This window comes from Triticum aestivum, chromosome 6B (genome assembly GCF_018294505.1).
Source record: "Triticum aestivum cultivar Chinese Spring chromosome 6B, IWGSC CS RefSeq v2.1, whole genome shotgun sequence".
In the NCBI taxonomy this organism is placed as follows: Eukaryota; Viridiplantae; Streptophyta; class Magnoliopsida; order Poales; family Poaceae; genus Triticum; species Triticum aestivum.
Genome location: NC_057810.1, coordinates 254,877,443 through 254,889,997, shown reverse-complemented (window position 1 = coordinate 254,889,997; position 12,555 = coordinate 254,877,443).

The following is a 12,555-nucleotide window of genomic DNA, read 5'->3' as shown; positions in this document are numbered from 1 at the left end:
GTCCTAGGTGCCGGGCCAGCCACTCGTCGCGGATGTTATGTTTGAAGGCTGCGAGGGCCTCTGCATCCAGACAGTCGACGATTTGATTTTTCTTTGTTAAGAACCATCTCCAGAACTGTCTGGCCGATTCGTCTAGCTGCTGAATTATGTGGCTTAGGTCATCGGCGTCTGGTGGTCGCACATATGTGCCCTGGAAGTTGTCAAGGAATGCGGCTTCCAGGTCTTCCCAACACCCAATTGATTCTGCTGGCAAGCTGTTAAGCCAATGCCGAGCTGGTCCTTTAAGCTTGAGTGGGAGATATTTGATGGCGTGAAGATCGTCACCGCGGGGCACGTGGATATGAAGGAGATAGTCTTCGATCCAAACCGCGGGGTCTGTTGTGCCATCGTAGGATTCAATGTTCACGGGTTTAAACCCTTCGGGGATTTGATGATCCATTACTTCATCTGTGAAGCATAATGGGTGTGTGGCGCCTCTATATTGGGCTATATCACGACGTAGCTCAAACGAGCTTTGTCTACTGTGTTCGGCCCGGCCGGACTTGCTGTGTCCGGCGCGACGGTTGTCGTCGCGTGCCATGGGGCGCCCATGCGATCCGTAGATCGATCTTGATTGTCTTGCCTTATCCTCCAATATGTCTTGCAAGTCCGGAGCGTTCCCCTCTGGCCTTGTGCTTTTCGATCGATGTCGGGGTATGGTTCTAATGGATGGCCTAAAGGCCTCTCTGTCGCGGCCACGAGTGGTCGGTCAGCCGTATTGTGCTCTGGTGATGCAGGTTTATATGCCTCCTCCTCTAATCGGGGGAGCGACTTGCGTTTGGGGTAGCTTTTGGAGGGGCGTTCGAGTTCATACTCATCGGCCGCAAGGACTTCAGTCCATCTGTCGGCTAGCAGGTCTTGATCAGCTCTAAGCTGTTGCTGCTTTTTCTTTAGGCTGTTTGCTGTGGCCATTAGCCTGTGTTTGAAACGCTCTTGTTCAAGGGGATCCTCGGGCACGACGAATCCGTCGTCGTCGAGGCTTGCCTTGTCTCCGGAGGGAGGCATGTAATTATCATCCTCTACCTCTTCGTCTGCCGCTCTCTCGTGAGGTCTGGCTTCTCCATCCTCCTATGCTAGATCTTGCTGGAAGGGGTTGTCTTCGGCACTCTCTGGGATCTTATTATCTCCGGTGCCGGAATCTCCATTCTTGCTGTGGCAGGATTTAGAGCGGCCGGCGCTTCGGCCGGCGCTTGGGCTGTTTCTTGGAGGAGTCCTCCTCCGTTGCTTCTTCGCCATTCCCATCCTTTGGGATGTCCACCATGTATATGTCGTATGACAAGGTGGTCTTCCAGTGCCCCGTAGGCGCTGGTTCTTGGTCGTCTCCGGCATTGTCGTCCATAACGTCAATGTCTTCGGAGTCGTAGTCTAGCATGTCGGTTAGATCGTCGATAGTGGCTACAAAGTGGGTGGTGGGTGGGCTTTGAATTTCTTCGTCGTCCGCATCCCAACCATCCTGAGCGCAATTCGGCCAGGGCTCTCCTGATAGCGAGAGATACTTTAGCGAATTCAGGATGTCGCCAAAAGGTGAGTGTTGAAAGATGTCCGCAGCGGTGAACTCCATGATCGGCGCCCAATCGGATTCGATTGGAGGGGGCGCGGGAGGTTCGGAGTCCGGAGAGGAGTCCGGCACCTCGGAGTCACGAGCGTCACAAGGGACAAAGTCAGTATTCGGCTCCATCGCCGTAGAGGTTGCAGCCACCAAGGCGGTGTCTAGCCACCCATCCTCGATCTGCGCGGTCGGCTCCAAATTAAGGATCGGAGCGGACTCATGTGCGGCCTCCAGGGCACTATCCAGTAGCAGAGCTAAATCATGCCCATCGAGACATTGCGGCGTGCTCGGCTGTGGCTCGAATCCATCGAAGATCAAGTCTCCGCGGATGTCAGCCGTGAAGTTTAGGCTTCCAAATCTGACCTGATGGCCAGGGGCGTAGCTTTCGATCTGCTCCAGATGGCCAAGCGAATTGGCCCGCAGTGCAAAGCCGCCGAATACGAAGATCTGTCCGGTGCGAAAAGTCTCACCCTGGACTGCGTTGTTGTTGATGATCGAAGGAGCCATCAAGCCTATCAGTGACGACACAGAGGAAATCTCAATGAAAGCACCAATGTCGGTGTCAAAACCGGCGGATCTCGGGTAGGGGGTCCCGAACTGTGCGTCTAGGCGGATGGTAACAGGAGACAAGCGACACGATGTTTTTACCCAGGTTCAGGCCCTCTCGATGGAGGTAAAACTGTACTCCTACTTGATTGATATTGATGATATGGGTAGTACAAGAGTGGATCTACCACGAGATCAAAGAGGCTAAACCCTAGAAGCTAGCCTATGGTATGATTGTTGTTGTGATTGTTGTCCTACAGACTAAAATCCTCCGTTTTATATAGACACCAGAGAGGGCTAGGGTTACACAGAGTCGGTTACAATGGTAGGAGATCTACATATCCGTATTGCCAAGCTTGCCTTCCACGCCAAGGAAAGTCCAATCCGGACAAGGGACAAAGTCTTCAATCTTGTATCTTCAAAGTCTTGGAGTCCGGCCGATGATGATAGTCTGGCTATCCGGACACCCCCTAGTCCAGGACTCCCTCACCCGACTCCTGTTACCATTAGCCGTAGACGCACAGTTCGGGACCCCCTATCAGAGATCCGCCAGTTTTGACACCGACATTGGTGCTTTCATTGAGAATTCCACTATATCATCACCATAAGGCTTGATGGCCCCTTCAATCATCCACAATGACGAGGTCGAGGGTGAGGTTTTCCTCCCCGGACAAATCTTCGTATTCGGCGGCTTCGCACTGCGGGCCAATTTGCTTGGCTATCTGGAGCAAATCGATAGCTATGCCCCTGGCCATCAGGTCAGGTTTGGAAGCCTAAACTACATTGCCGACATCCGTGGAGACTTGATCTTCGACTGATTCGAGCCCATGACAGGTGCGCTCTACAGTCATGATGAGCATGACTTCGATCTGCCATCGGACGGTTTTCAGGAGATCACACCTACAACTGCCCCGTCTTTAAATCCAGTGCAGATCGTGCCATCCGAGGACGGGTGGATGGACCCCGCCACGGAGGCCGCACACTCAGCGGCGATAGAGCCGAACACAGATCTCACTTCCAAGGAGGCCTATGTCACCGGACCCTTGGACTCGGCCATAGGCTCCGAACCACATGCATCCGCGCCCATCGGGCCTAACTGGGTACCGATGATGGAGTTTAACTCCGCGGATATCTTTCAGCACTCGCCCTTGGGCGACGTGCTAAACTCACTAAAATCTCTCTCCCTGTTAGGAGACTCTTGGCCAAACTATGTCCGGCTTGAGTGAGAAGCGGACGATGAAGGAATTCGTTACGCACCCACCACCCACTTAATAGCCACTGTCGATGACTCAACCGACATGCTTGATTTCGACTCCGAAGACATCGACGGTATGGACAACGATACCGGGGTAGAACAGGAACCACTGACCACTGGGCATGGACAGCCACCTCACCATTTGACATATACATGGTGGACACACCCAAAGAAAGCAATGGCGAGGAGAAGAAGGATGCAACAACTCCTGAGAAGCAGCCAAAGCGCCGACGTCAGCGGCGCCGCTCTAAACCCCGCCATAGCAAAAACAGCAACACTTGTACAAGAAAGAATAACACCCCGGACGATGCCAAAGACAACGACGACCCCGCAGACCCAGCGATGAAGGAGGACGGGCAAGGAGACAGCAAACACAATCTGGGTCCGCTGTCCGATCATAGCAATGCCGAAGGCAAAACTTATAAACATGTCTCCGGAGAGGAGAACAGTCCGGATGACGATGCACGCATCATCCCAGAAAAGCACTTGGAAAAAGAGCACCTCCACAAAAGGCTTATTGCCACCGCGAGGAGCTTGAAGAAGCAGAAGCAACGGCTTAAAGCCGTGCAGGATACACTCAACCACGGATGGAGCAAAGTGCTCAACACTGACGAAATATACAGCGGTGATCGCCACACAAAGACCTATCCAAAACACAAGCTTCTTCCCGAATTCAACGACGAGGCTATAGCGCCCATTCCGCCGAAAAACAATACAGCCGATCTGCCGGACCGACCACCCCGTGGCTGAGACAGAGCGGTTAACGATGCCGCACACAAGTCAGCACACGATCTACGTGAGCACCTGGACAAAAGAGCTGATATGGCCAGGTCCATCTATGGATCTAGGAAACATGTTCCAACGCAGGATCACAGTCACCAAACCGACTATACGGATCCACTACAAGCTCGGAATCAACACCGAACACTACAGCCGTCGAACCCACGCCACGACACATCTAAGTACAGGGGCACCGCACATTCGCTGTGCTTCACCAATGAGGTGCTGGATCATGAATTTCTAGAGGGGTTTAAACCCGTAAACATCGAGGCATACGACAGAATGACAGACCCTGCAGTCTGGATTGAGGACTTTATTCTTCACATCCATATGGCTCGCGAAGACTATCTTCATGCCATCAAATACCTGGCCCTCAAGTTGAAAGGACCAGCTTGGCACTAGTTGAATAGCCTCCCCAAAAATTCAATTGGAAGTTGGGAGGAACTCGAGGACGCTTTCAGGGCTAATTTCCAAGGGACCTATGTCTGACCTCCGGATGCAGACGATTTAAGTCACATAATCCAACAACCCGAGAGTCAGCCCGTAAGCTTTGGAACAGATTTGTCACCAAGAAGAACCAAATCGTCGACTGTCCGGATGATGAAGCCCTAGCAGCTTTCAAACACAGTGTCCGGGACAATTGCCTTGCCAGACACCTCGGCCAGGAAAAGCCAAGGACAATGGCAGCCTTAACAACTCTTATGACCTGCTTTTGCGCAGGCGAAGACAGTTGGTTGTCCCTAAGCGGCACCAATGATCCAGGCACGTCCGAAATAAGGGATGGCAATGGAAAATCGCAATGCAATAAAAATAAGCGTCGAAATAATGAAGACAGCCCAGACAACACAGCGGTAAACACCGGATTCAGGGGCTGTAGACCCGATCAGCAGAAAAAGCCATTTAAAGGTAGCAGAGATGGACCGTCCAGCCTCAGTAAAATTCTAGACAGGTCCTGTCAGATTCATGGCACCCCCGAGAAACCTGCGAATCACACCAATAGAGAATGCTGGGTCTTCAAGCAGGCCGGCAAGCTAAACACCGAACACAAGGGGAGGGAGCCGCCAAGTGAAGACGAGGACGAACCTTGCCAGCCGAACACTATGGGACAGAAAAAATTTCAACCAGAGGTCAAAACAGTGAACATGATTTAAGCCACACACATACAAAAGAGGAAGCACAAACGCCCACTCTGAGACATATATGTTGTAGAACCAGTCGCCCCCAAATTCAAACCATGGTTGGCTTGCCCGATCACCTTCGATCGCAAGGATCATCCGACTAGTATCCGACATGGAGGTTCGGCCGCCTTGGTGCTTGACCCAATAATTCACGGATACCATCTCACCCGAATCCTCATGGACGGCGGCAGTAGTCTTAATCTGATATATCAGGACACTGTCCGCAAGATGGGGATAGACCCGTCAAGAATGTGCCTGGATTCATTGCATTGGCTCTTTGATGTTAGAGGTTGTATTCGGTTCTTCTGACAACTTTCGAAGCGAAGAACTAATCTTCGACAGCACTCCGTTCGGAAGCGGCTATCATGCACTACTCGGAAGAACGGCCTTCGCTCGTTTCAACGCAGTACCGCATTACGCTTATCTCAAACTTAAGATGCCCGGTCCACGCGGTGTCATCACTATCAGTGGAAACACAGAACGTTCTCTTCCCGCGTAAGACTACGTAGCGGCTCTAGTAGCCGAACCACTGAACAACCTCTCCAACCCGAGTAACTGATCGGTCCTCGAGACCACGGAGATGGCTAGACGTGTCCGGTGCACCACTAGTCATAGCAGCCCAGATAAACTAAGCTTGATTAATGGCTATGCCCCCATATGTGGTGCTGGGGGATGCCTGCATGTAAAGGGTCCATAGTTCGGCTTGATCCTATTTACACTCAAGAAATTGGATTTCCACGGTTCATTAAGTTCAACCGACTTTACGCATGGACACCAGAATGTTTCACCTGGGTTTTTCCTTTTTTTTACAGGTGACCATCGTGCTACACCCTTCAAAGATACGACACAACAGAGACAAAGGCGCAGACATGCAGTAGGGCCCCGTCCAAAGGTTTCTTTTTAGATTAAGACCCTGTGTAAACCTTTTTATTGTCTCTTGTTGTCTCACACCCTCTTGGCACTTAACCAAGAGGAATACCGGTGTTACCGGCGAGCTTACGATTTGCCATTCTAAAATAGACGTTATAGAGACAGCAGCCAGTGTGTTTTTGAGATCTATGCTCTCACCGCAGGCGCTCTTTCATCACGCCGGATTGATGCACATACCTTGAAATTCTGGTTTCATTATCGAAGGCGGTACTCAGCCCAATATATGTTTTAAAGTCTGAATAACTTCGGGAGTGTTCGGCGTCGCGAGTTTGGCCTTGTATGCATCAGCTCCGAATCACGTCTTTGGTCAATAGTTGGGTTTGCCCGGCTCCCGTGTTTTGCTACCTTACGTTCCGCTCTATCGGCTAAGGTGGCACTGGGAGAACTACTGCAATTGTGCCAGGTTCATCCGGATGAGCACCTTAGTAGAGAAAGCTGAAAACTGACTGTCATGATAAAGTGAGAGACTGGTCAACCACTCGATGACTCAGCGTAATCTTCGTGATTCCTCCGCATGAACAAAGGACCGGTTTCCCGGTCACATATGTACACACACCATATTCGGATCAACGCGGACATACCAGGGGCTATATAGGAGCCCCACCGTCAAACTCCTATGGCTAAGTGAAAGTGTTAAAGCTATATAGTCCGATTACCTCGTTCGCTGCGCTACCACCTTCTTAACGGACCAAGACGTTGGATAAAGTGTGATTACGCGCTTTGCCGAACACCCCCGCATTATATGCGAGGGGGCTGAAGCCGACGACTGCAAACTTTTAGGTCATATACATATATACATAAGCGGCCGCACAGGAGGCACCATAATACTTTACGTGCAAAAGTATAAATATAGCCTTTATTATCAAAAGCATTGTTTTTACAATCAAGATACATGTCATTCGAACATGGTATTCTTTCAGCACTGAGCCTCTATTAAATGGGCACCTTCTAAGACTTCTTCAAAATAGTGCTCGGGCGAGTCCTGGCCCCCGGGCTGACCCCTAGTTGAATATCGGTGGCCTCCATCTTCGCCCAATATGTCTTAACATGGGCAAGGGCCATCCGCGCACCCCGTATGCATGCCAACCTCTTGACAGCGTCGATATGCGGCACAACACGAATAAATCATTGCACCAAACCAAAATATCTATCCAGACTTGGTTCCTTCGGCCACAGGTGATCCACACAGCCTTCATGGCAAGCCCGGATAACCTATGGAGCTCGGCCCACTCGGCCATTTGCTCATTCAACAGCGGTGGATGCTTTGGAGCACTGAACTGCGACTAGTACAATCTTTCCACCTCATGATCTTATCGATCTTTGAAATACTGCGTCGCATCAGCAGCACTCTATGACAAATCCAAGTATGCGTCTAAAGAACTCCGCAATTGATCAAGAGGGGCATACTTAGGATTGCCGAATTTCGTTCACAATAAAAATGGCTTCCCAGCCGCAATATCACCGGCTTGCAAAAGCTCCTCCCGAGCCGCTCTGATATCAGAGTGAGTTCCCTTTATTGCTTGTAAGGCCTACTTTAGGTCAGCCGTTTTCGTTTGTTTTTCCCTTTCGAGAAGCTCATATCGGCTGGCGGCATTTTGTAGCTCAAGAGCCACGTTGGCTATTTTATCCTCACTTTGGTGATAAGCAGCCTGTTCGGCTTTTAATTCATCGGTTGCCTTGATGGCGGCCGCATCGCTTCTCCTGGCTTGCTCCTTGGCCCGGGCATGCTCTGCCCGAAGGGTCTCCCCGGCGGTAGCACCATCTGCAGTCAAAGCATATTATAAATCCTAGCATCATGCTCTTATTAATATTTGCTGATCACCCAAATATACATACCCTGTGCCTCGTCAATCCGCTTGTTCACAAGCGTGATGTCCGCATCCGCCACGTCAAGTTGCCGCCTCAGTTTGGCAAACTCAGCTTTCCGGTCAGCCGCCGGAGCTACAGCCGCCTACACACAAAATTGGCACAATCATTATGAGAGACTATGATCCTCTGCTCGCCTAGTTCAGATGGCAACCAGAGTCTCACGGGCTACTATCTATACAAAGTGCACCTTGCGTTTACGGTACAATCAAAGAATATCACTTTGCGTACCTCAAAGCCTCTTAGCAGGCTTGTAAAAGCTTCATTGAACCCGCTTTTTGCGGATGAAATCCTCTCCACCACCGTACCCATTAAGGTATGATGTGCCTCTGAGATAGTCGCTTGCTCCAGAAGACCCATCAATGTGCCCGGTTGTCCATCGGACAATCCCGGGCTTTTTCTGTTGGTCTCTCTAGGAGCTGAATACCCCGGACTTCGGACGGCCGAAGAGTTACCTTCCGGTCTCTGCGGATCGGGAGAGATCCTCCGGGACGACACCTCAGGATCGTCCGCCTCATGAGGCGGAGTATGAGGAGGCGTTTCACTCTCCATCATCTCCGGAACATTATTCTGAGCCGAACTGCAAAACATATCTCTCGGTCGTTATTCTCAGAAAAAGAACGGGGTATGCTAACTAAGCACCTTTGTTCACTTACGGCTTGGTTAATGGCCGGCCCCCTGTGGGCGTGATGCAGCAATTTGCCCTCCGGGGCAGGGGCCCCTGATGAAGGTTTCTTCCCTTGTTTGGAGAACTCTGCTTCCAGGTCTTCAGGGGCGATCCTTTTCTTCCCGTGGGGAGAGGGGATGCTAGATTCTCCTCCCCGTTCATCCTCCGACACGGGGGTACTAATTTCCTAGTGAGGATGTGTGACGTACCTCTAGCATGAAGTCCAATTTTGGCTTTCCCATTCCTCTCCTTGTCCTCCCCTGATGGCACTTGATAAGGTGCGCGAGCCAACATCCTTGATAATACAAGATCCGGCCAATCTTTGGGAAGAGGGGCCGGAAACCTAGTCATCTCCTCCTTTCTTATCTAGTCCTGGCCGAGGTGGTTTTTTAGAATAATGTTGTGACAAATATAATGACAGCATGTTCGGTCATGGAGTTACTTACCTGTGTATCTGGACGGTTGCAGTGGAGGCCGGCATCCTCTGTGGTGTCCGGACACTTTATTCGTGATCCAAAGAATAATTGGTACATTCCTTCGAGTGCCCTACCGAAGAAGTGCTGAACAGTCCGCGGTCCTTCCGGGATGAATTCCCGCATACGGAGAGGTCGACGTTGGCACGGCAAGACCCGGCGAACTAGCATTACTTGAATTACTTTGACAAGACTGATATCCTTCTTGAGGAGATCCCGAATTCGGGTTTGCAATATCCTCACGTCATCGACTGATCCCCAGTCCATCCCCTTGTTGACCCATGATGCAAGTTGTGGTGGAGGGGCGGAGCGGAAGGCTGGGGCGGCCGCCCACTTTCTACCTCGGGGTGCTATGATATAAAACCACTCTCGTTGCCATAGGTCAGAAACTTCCGGGAAAGAACCCTTTGGCCATAAAGCATCGACACCTTTTCTTATTATACCGCCTCCGCACTCCACGTGTCACCTGTCGATCATCTTCGGCTTCACATTGAAGGTCTTGAGCCATAAGCCGAAGTGTGGGCTAATATGGAGGAAGGCATCACACACAATGATGAACGTTGAGATGTGAAGGAAGGAGTCTGGAGCTAGATCGTGAAAATCCAGCCCGTAATAGAACATGAGCCCTCTCACAAAGCGATGAAGACCGAAGCCTAGCCCTCGGAGGAGGTGGGAGATGAACACGATGCTCTCGTTGGGTTTGGGAGTAGGGATAACCTGCCCTTGAGCAAGAAGCCTGTGAAGGATTTCAGCGGTCAAATAGTTAGCCTCCCTAAGCTTCTTGATGTCCTCCTCTGTGACAGAAGAGGCCATCCACTGGCCTTGAAGGTTGGATACGGACATGGTTGAAGGCCCGGAGCGGTTGGACTAAACCTTGGGTGTTGGAACTCGAGGTGGGAGAATGGAAGGATCGGGCGTGGAAAGAAAAGGAAAGGTCTTGACCTCTTTATAAAGAGGTTGAATGTCAAGCGTCTTCCGCGCGGCCGTTTGGAACTTGCCTAAACCAAGGAGTCGTACTAATGGAACGGTTGGGTTACCCACTCCCGTATTGATGAGAATCCCGTAATAAGGGGGACACGATCTCTGCTTCGACAAAACGTGCCAATAAAACCGCCTCGCAAGACGTGTAGTGGCAGGTTGGAAAAACGGTTTAAATAATAACCGGGCCATGGAGTGAGGTCACGCTAGGGGAAAGTCGTTAGCAGATTAGACTCATGGAATATTTTGCTCTCTACGGAGGTGTGTGTAATTTGTTTTGTAGAGCAGGACACGATTCTTATGTTCAAGATGTTCTTTGGAGTATTCGGAGAAGGAACCAGCCTTGCAATGCCGAAGACAATCTGCGTGCCGGACTCATCGTCATTGACGCCTAGTTCAGGGGCTACTGAGGGAGTCCTGGATTAGGGGGTCCTCGGACAGCCGGACTATATGCTTATGCCGGACTGTTGGACTATGAAGATACAAGATTGAAGACTTCGTCCCGTGTCCGGGTGGGACTCTCCTTTGCGTGGAAGGCAAGCTTGACGATTCAGATATGTAGATTCCCTTCTCTGTAACTGACTCTGTGTAACCCTAGCCCCCTTTGGTTTCTATATAAACCGGAGGGTTTAGTCTGTAGGACAAGAACAATCAGAATCATATGCTAGCTTCTAGGGTTAGCCTCTATGATCTCATGGTAGATCAACTCTTTTAATACTCATATCATCAAGATCAATCAAGCAGGAAGTAGGGTATTACCTCCATAGAGAGGGCCCGAACCTGGGTAAACATCGTGTCCCCCACCTCCTGTTACCATTAGCCTTAGACACATAGTTCGGGACCCCCTACCTAAGATCCGCCAGTTTTGACACGGACAGGGAGCAAGCCACAGGTGCAGAGTCCCAAGGAATCAGCCATAGTTTTCCATTCTGGTGCAACAAGACCAAGACCGCCAGGACGGAGGTCATCACCGAGCCCACCACAACATCACGACCAGAGGCTTTTCGCAGGCGAAGACTACTTTTGTCAGGACAGACTGTACTACTTGTCCCCTTTCAAATCCCGCCGCTGTGGAATCCCTTCCCGCTCATATTTGGGAAGAGGACCAAGGCCACTGTATATAGGACATAGCTACCACCATAGTGGGGAGAGATCCATTCCGACCCGAGCACCACACTAGCTCAAGAACACCACACCTCTTGAGGCTTGTTCATCTAGTGTACTAGTTCATTCATAGCCCCTCGGGGCAATCCACCACACCACACTGGATTAGGGTATTACACCACAACGGTGGCCTGAACCAGTATAAATCTCTGTGTCTTTGTGTCTCTTCGAGCTTGATGCGCTAGGCTAGGGAGGATCGCGAGTAGGCAGGCTTGGCAGGTTTAGATCTCCGCACGCACCCCAGAGTTTGAACCTCCCAAGGGTTGTTGGATCCCTAAATCCGTCAGCAAAGGAATCCAGATTTCACAAGAGAACCAAACACATCAAGAGACGCTTCAATTCCATCTGTCATCAAGTCGCGGAGGGAGACATAGGATTTGCAAGATACATACAGATCTGAATGTTGCAGACCCGTTGACGAAGCCTCTTCCACGAGCAAAACATGATCAGCACCAAGACTCCATGAGTGTTAGAATCATTACTTTGTAATCTAGATTATTGACTCTAGAGCTAGTGGGAGACTGAAGGACATATGCCCTAGAGGCAATAATAAAGTTGTTATTTATATTTCCATATATCATGATAAATATTTCTTATTCATGCTAGAATTCTATTAACCGGAAACTTACACTACAAAAAAAGACACATCCGTGCCATTTTGTGCCAAACGAAAAAAAATCTGTCATACTTATGACACTTCTATGACGATAATTGTGACAAAACCTGGTATCATCATAGATGTGGTGGGCTCCTACTTCTATGACAAAAAATCATGACAGAAAATGGGTTTTTCGTCTAGGGCGGGCCGGAGGCGCAGCTTCATGACTTTCTTTGGGCCGTCCATGACGGAAAAAACCATGTTAGAAGCGAGGAAAATTTCGGGGAGTTCCTGGTTACGGTGGGTGCTCAGGGGCCGAGGGATGCGCGTTTCTCTCGTACCCGTACGCGTGCATGTGCAAGGCGTTGGGCTCTAACTGAACCCGAGCGAGGCGTTGGGCTCTAACTTAACCCGAGCGATTGCACTAGCTACGTTACTGAGCCCGAGTGATTCCTTCGCTACTGTTGCTAACTGAAGCCAACCGAACCCTGCTGCCTCCTTCCCTTGATGAACAGTGAGCATTGTCAGGGGG